Source organism: Montipora capricornis, chromosome 2 (assembly GCF_036669925.1).
Source record: "Montipora capricornis isolate CH-2021 chromosome 2, ASM3666992v2, whole genome shotgun sequence".
In the NCBI taxonomy this organism is placed as follows: domain Eukaryota; kingdom Metazoa; phylum Cnidaria; class Anthozoa; order Scleractinia; family Acroporidae; genus Montipora; species Montipora capricornis.
Window position 1 is genome coordinate 18,719,895 of NC_090884.1, and position 6,897 is coordinate 18,726,791.

Sequence of the window (6,897 nt, forward strand, 5' to 3'; positions counted from 1 at the left end):
TGTATGAAACACAATCCTGTTTTTCATCCGTCAACAACTCACATTATCATGACTGCAGAAGAAATTCATATGGAAAGGTCGCTGCACCTTTTCAGCCTTTTGGACACATTTTTCTGTTGAGAGTCCAGGGAAAATGCCATCGTTGAAATCTCTGTGCTTTGTTTTTGCGCTTCCAGTTGCGTTGAAATGTTCAAAATAATTCCTCACACCGGTGCATCAAGCGATATCGATCGAAAACCAACAATTATTACTCGGAATACCTGAAAGGTATCCGAGTTACAATCTCGCTTGTCTGTTTTTTGGACAATAGAAATTACGGTGCGGTGATTTCTTTGGCTCAAAGCAATTCACTTAACAAAACTTTACTTTTTCCAACAACAACAAAAAAACAGCCGTGGTGTCGAGTGTCATCGGACGAGGGGATTTTTGCACGCGCGAGGCTTCAAACAGCTTCAGTACTTACGGAGTTCGATGAAAATCCGGATTTATAACATGCAATGAGGCAACCAAAGCGATGGGAACTGTGTTTAAGGTTTCAGTGTGGAACTTTTAATATCGTTCGCCGATTTAGAAATTCTAACATGACCCCAGGCAGGTAGTTGGGGACGAGTCTGGGATTTGTTTTGCTCTGCCCAACTATGGGTACACTTGCGTAGGTTTGCGCTCACCGTATGGAGGCTCAGTGAACCGTTGACCAGCCGTGTCAAAATTGGTTGTTAGCGAGCCTCGAAGGAGTTTGAAAATTTGAATATTTTTCGCAGTTCATTCTTTGAATTTAAACTTCTGTTCTCAAATTTCTGGCCCCTTTTCAGCAGAAGAGTATCGTTTTGAGAAATGCTGCGCGTAGTTGAGCAAATGTCAATTTAAATTTATTTTCGTGCTTGAGAATAGATTGCGAACAGTCTCTTATTTTTCAATGACACAGTTAAGTGCGCGATTGCGTGACACGGCCCGTTTTCACCACTAATCTGCATAAAATAATAATTTCACCCGTCGTGCGTGGCTCTGAGGAAATAAGGACGACTTCTCGTGGTCTAGCTCGGGAACTGATTTTCTCTTCACTCAACGGTTGAAGAAGTTGAAGAACAATTTGACTCGGTGGTCAAAGACGGAACATGTACCGTTGAATGGTGATCAATGACGACCCACTGGAAAAGTACTCGACTCGAAGGCTGTGACTGTAAGATTCCCTTCCACAACGTGTACGTGACGTTATTTCGGGTATCAATACCCCGGATAATAGACATGACCTACCACAATCGACTGCGCATGCTTCCGATCTTACATTCAAATTTTGATTTTTTTGGCTGATGTCAAGAATAGTATGCTGCCTCGCTAAGGTTCGCCAGCAAATAGCTCGTTCTTCGTCGATCTCTAGCTAAGTAGGTCAAAACAATTTTAATATTGCCTTTATATTTGTTCAACTTGGGAAAAAATAAGAAAAATTACCCGGGATCGGTTCGTTTCGGGTGGCATTTCTTGCAGCTGAACAAACTACGTCATTTAGGGACACATGAAACGTACCACTTACGGAAGACAGTCAAGTTTTGACTGCCGCGTGCACTGCGGGCGCAATCGCCGTGTGCACAGGGAGCAGAAGAGTTCTATTTGACCGTTTTTCCAGTTAAATTCACCGTACAATTGCAGCGCGAATCGATCTTGTTGATTTGAATCACAGAGATTTCAACGATGGCATTTTCCCTGGACTCTCAACAGAAAAATGTGTCCAAAAGGCTGAAAAGGTGCAGCGACCTTTCCATATGAATTTCTTCTGCAGTCATGATAATGTGAGTTGTTGACGGATGAAAAACAGGATTGTGTTTCATACACTAGTAAATACCTTCGACTGCGTTTCAAACTCCATTCAAACAGCTTCAGTACTTACGGAGTTTGATGAAAATCCGGATTTATAACATGCGATGGGGCAACCAAAGCGATGGGAGCTGTGTTTAAGGTTTCAGTGTGGAACTTTTAATATCGTTCGCCGATTTAGAACTTCTAACATGACCCCAGGCAGGTAGTTGGGGACGAGTCTGGGATTTGTTTTGCTCTGCCCAACTATGGGTACACTTGCGTAGGTTTGCGCTCACCGTATGGAGGCTCAGTGAACCGTTGACCAGCCGTGTCAAAATTGGTTGTTAGCGAGCCTCGAAGGAGTTTGAAAATTTGAATATTTTTCGCAGTTTCTCAGCAATGGATACTCGCTGGACCTTGAAACTTGGTCAAGCGGAAGTAAATTTATCCGTGTAGCCATCGCCGGAGTTTGAGCGTGACTGATGCCGGAGAAGTGTGAATTTTTTCGGCGAGATCTGAGGTAAGTTAGAAATGAGTTGCCAGCCTTTCCTTTATTTAGGGAAGAGTGACAACTCGGGAATTTGAGAAGTCGCTTAAATCGCATTCAATCAGGCAAAAAACCACAAAAAAAGCAAGAAATTCACCATGACAATAAAGTACGGCTTTTTTATTGAGAACTTTTGCGGGTAAATATCTTTTTCAGTCTGTTATCAAGATTCCCATACAAATCCTTATAATTGTTTACCTTCCGACTCTGGGCCGCCTGTGGAAAATTCAATACACAACATGATATTATAATTCACAAAGGCAGAAAATACCACAGAATCCTTTTCCAGGGAAATATTTATTGAAACAAACAACATATTTGCTCTTAGAGGCGAAAACCTCTTCCTATTTCATTGCGTGGGTGTTGACAAGAAACTCAATCGTGTCAAATTACCATGTACTTCAGGTAAATACTGCTCACTTTGATTTCGTCTCGACGGGCGATAGATTGTTGTCGAAGTCCAGTGCTCGTCGCTTTTGAGATTCCTGCCTATTTTATCCAACTAACTTTCTATTATTGAGCTCCATAAGGGTATATCTTGTTTAAGGGTCCACTAAAACGCCATTCGCGTTACATGACTTTCGACGCCATTGCAGGCTAAGTTAATGATTCTACTGTGTCCACCAGAGAAATCTACGCAGTTCCACTACCCTCTCGATCCTAAGAAAATACTCGCAGAAGGCTCTATCCACAAAGACACCACTTACCGGGGAAGTGACAGGCAAGACTTACCGACACGGAAAAAAAAAAAAAGAAAAAAGAAAAAAAAGAAAACAAACAAACTAAACGCAGACCTCGACTGGGTTTGCCATGAGGCAACCCAGTAATTAGTAACGGGTGATTTCACTTCCTACGTGTCTTCTTACAACTCATGGCGCATTTCGGTCACTGGTATCCTCCGGTCCACATCGTAAGAAAGCGAGCGTAAAACGCTTGGAAAATGGTTCCTCAAAATTGAATTTCACGCTCTTTCTGTTTATTTTCTGGGGAGAGAATATTGTATCCACACCAGTTGCTGGTAAAAAGGCATTTTCGTCCAAATTTTAGCGAGTTATGGACGATTCAAAGGCCACAGCCATTACTGTATGCGGCTTTCGTTTCACGGATAAGATTTCAACCGCAGCGTAACACGATCGTTGTGTGAAGTTTAATTACGTACGGTGATTCAAATCAACAAGATCGATTCGCGCTGCAATTGTACGGTGAATTTAACTGGAAAAACGGTCAAATAGAACTCTTCTGCTCCATGTGCACGCAATTGCTCTGCATACGGCGATTGCGCCCGCAGTGCACGCGGCAGTCAAAACTTGACTGTCTTCCGTAAGTGGTACGTTTCATGTGTCCCTAAATGACGTAGTTTGTTCAGCTGCAAGAAATGCCACCCGAAACGAACCGATCCCGGGTAATTTTTCTTATTTTTTCCCAAGTTGAACAAATATAAAGGCAATATTAAAATTGTTTTGACCTACTTAGCTAGAGATCGACGAAGAACGAGCTATTTGCTGGCGAACCTTAGCGAGGCAGCATACTATTCTTGACATCAGCCAAAAAAATCAAAATTTGAATGTAAGATCGGAAGCATGCGCAGTCGATTGTGGTAGGTCATGTCTATTATCCGGGGTATTGATACCCGAAATAACGTCACGTACACGTTGTGGAAGGGAATCTTACAGTCACAGCCTTCGAGTCGAGTACTTTTCCAGTGGGTCGTCATTGATCACCATTCAACGGTACATGTTCAGTCTTTGACCACCGAGTCAAATTGTTCTTCAACTTCTTCAACCGTTGAGTGAAGAGAAAATCAGTTCCCGAGCTAGACCACGAGAAGTCGTCCTTATTTCCTCAGAGCCACGCACGACGGGTGAAATTATTATTTTATGCAGATTAGTGGTGAAAACGGGCCGTGTCACGCAATCGCGCACTTAACTGTGTCATTGAAAAATAAGAGACTGTTCGCAATCTATTCTCAAGCACGAAAATAAATTTAAATTGACATTTGCTCAACTACGCGCAGCATTTCTCAAAACGATACTCTTCTGCTGAAAAGGGGCCAGAAATTTGAGACCAGAAGTTTAAATTCAAAGAATGAACTGACATGCCATTGTTTTGAAATTATCCATTTGCTTATAAAATAGTAACGCCTGCGACACATGCTAAAGATGTGCACACCTTTCTTTGCTTTTTAAATACTTTCACGCACATTTCCGGTATCCTCTTTCTTCAAAAATTTGCAGCTGTTTTAAAAAAAATTACCAGTTTCAACGCCAGCACTCACTTTTAAGTTTGGCGCCAAAACCGGGTCACCCGCGTCCGGCAACTCGCTGGCCTTGAAGTACTGCATTTTAGCCGTGAAATTATATACTAACTAGGAGTTTCAGTGAGAAAGTGAGTGCTGGCGTGGAAACTGCCAACATTTCCGTGAGGGTGTGACTTAGGACGCTTTGCATTTGACAGAACTGACCGGCCAGACGGGGCATTTGGAAGGACTAACTCTACAACGCTTTCAAATTAACAGACTTCGAGGATGATATATACTCCTCCAGAAGAATACGAGGGATTATCATGCAAGTGTTCCTTCAAATTGTTGCATTTTCTTTGCAAACTGACAGGTCTGGCCGGCCAGTTCTGACAAAAGGAAAGCGCCCTAAGATTAGCTTTTGTTGGTGGTGGGATGGGGGGAGGATGTGCTGGGGCAGGTGGCAGGGCTGGGGCCGGACAAATTGAAAGAGAATCGTCTAGTAGGAAAACGAGGCTCCAACATTAAAAATCTTTCCAATATTAAGTCAGCAAGTCTCAAGGAATGGTATTGAACAGGTTAAACAAGAGAGAATGTAACGCATTAGTGACCCAAAAAAAAAAAAGAAAGAAAACCGGTCGTTATAACAAGGAAGTAAGCTGAAGCTACAATATTGTAGCCTCCCAAAAATATTAAGATGCTGGTTGACTTTTGACAAGGAGTTGAGATTTCGGTTGATTCTACAGGGGCATAAACGTAACGTAAGAACCGTGCGTGTCTGGTCTTCTCGAGACAGAGGTGAGATGTATGACAGAAACTCTTTAAGGTTACCGTCCGTATACCTTCAGATCGGCAATTTTCTTCAAATTTGGATTTTTCGGTTAAAGTAATAATCAAAAAGAAGCGATTTTTTAAAACATTTAGCTATAAAAAATTGCGAGAAAACGATTCTTAAAAACATTTAAGAAATCTTTAAAAAGCGGTTAAAATATATATATACACGACGTTTCGACGTTCTCAGACGTCATTATCAAGTGAAAAGGAAATAGTATGAGTATTCTTTAAATACAAGAAAAACAATAGTTCATTAAAAAATAAGCTACAAGCTAAACAAAGAGTTTAGCACTGATGGAGTCACTCTGAGTGTTAAGGCTAGGCTTCAGTTCTTGGATGACTATGTCACGACGATACTATTTCCTTTTCACTTGATAATGACGTCTGAGAACGTCGAAACGTCGTGTATATATATATTTTAAACCGCTTTTTAAAGATTTCTTAAATGTTTTTAAGAATCGTTTTCTCGCAATTTTTTATAGCTAAAAGTAATAATCGAAATGAGATATATAATGTAAAAAAAATCGCAGAGAAATGGCGGTTTTACGTCTTGGTCGGAAGTAAAAATTACCCGTTTGATTGACAGTCTTGGCGAATCAATTTTTTCACTTGAAGTGGACATTTTAAAGAACTAAAACTCGAAGGGAATTTGTCCGATTACCCCCAAATTTTGACAGTGGCTACAATCTCGAACAAAACCTGTTGAGACAAAAAATAACATTTTTGGTACTCCAACAAGTTATTCAAATGTACCGCTTGAAGCCTGCCCTTTTCCCTTGTCCCCCACCACCCCCCCAACCTCAATGTTGATTTATCTTGGTCACAAAATATACTGCAGAACATACGACGATACTCAGTAACATTGACTGAGGGAGGATGGGAGTGGGAAGGGGTTAGTAGGGATGTTTAAAAATGAAGGCGAATTTGTGCTACTGTCTCAACAGTTTTGTCCGTGATTGTAGATTAACACATGAACAACGAAAATGTGTCTGCGAATTTGTTATTTCAAAATACTTTTTATCTGAGAGCATTCACAATCTTTCAATATCCTTTTGAAAACGTTCTATAACTTTTCACTGTAGCTGAGTATGGCAAAACGCAGACACCTTTGTTTAGTGCTTTGGGTCGGGAAACGGAAGAACAAAATAAAATATCGAAAAGCAAAATTTGCTTTGACTTGTAGCTTTGAAAAGGTGATTCGGACGCTCGCATTTAGAGGTCGTGAAAAATTCGACATTTCATTTAATTTCAAAATTATTGATATGGTTTGATAGCTAGCTCCATAAGCTTTAATTTGATATGGGGGTTTAGGTGCCTGCAGTTTAAACTGGACGCGCTACATCGCTTGGACACGGGACACCCCTGAAGGTACACGGTAACCTTAATAAAATAATTTCTACAATAGCCAATCTCTCCAAATTTATTCTGCCGCACCTTTAAGCTCATATCTTCTGTTTTGAAAAATAAAGTACCCAAAATTGCATAT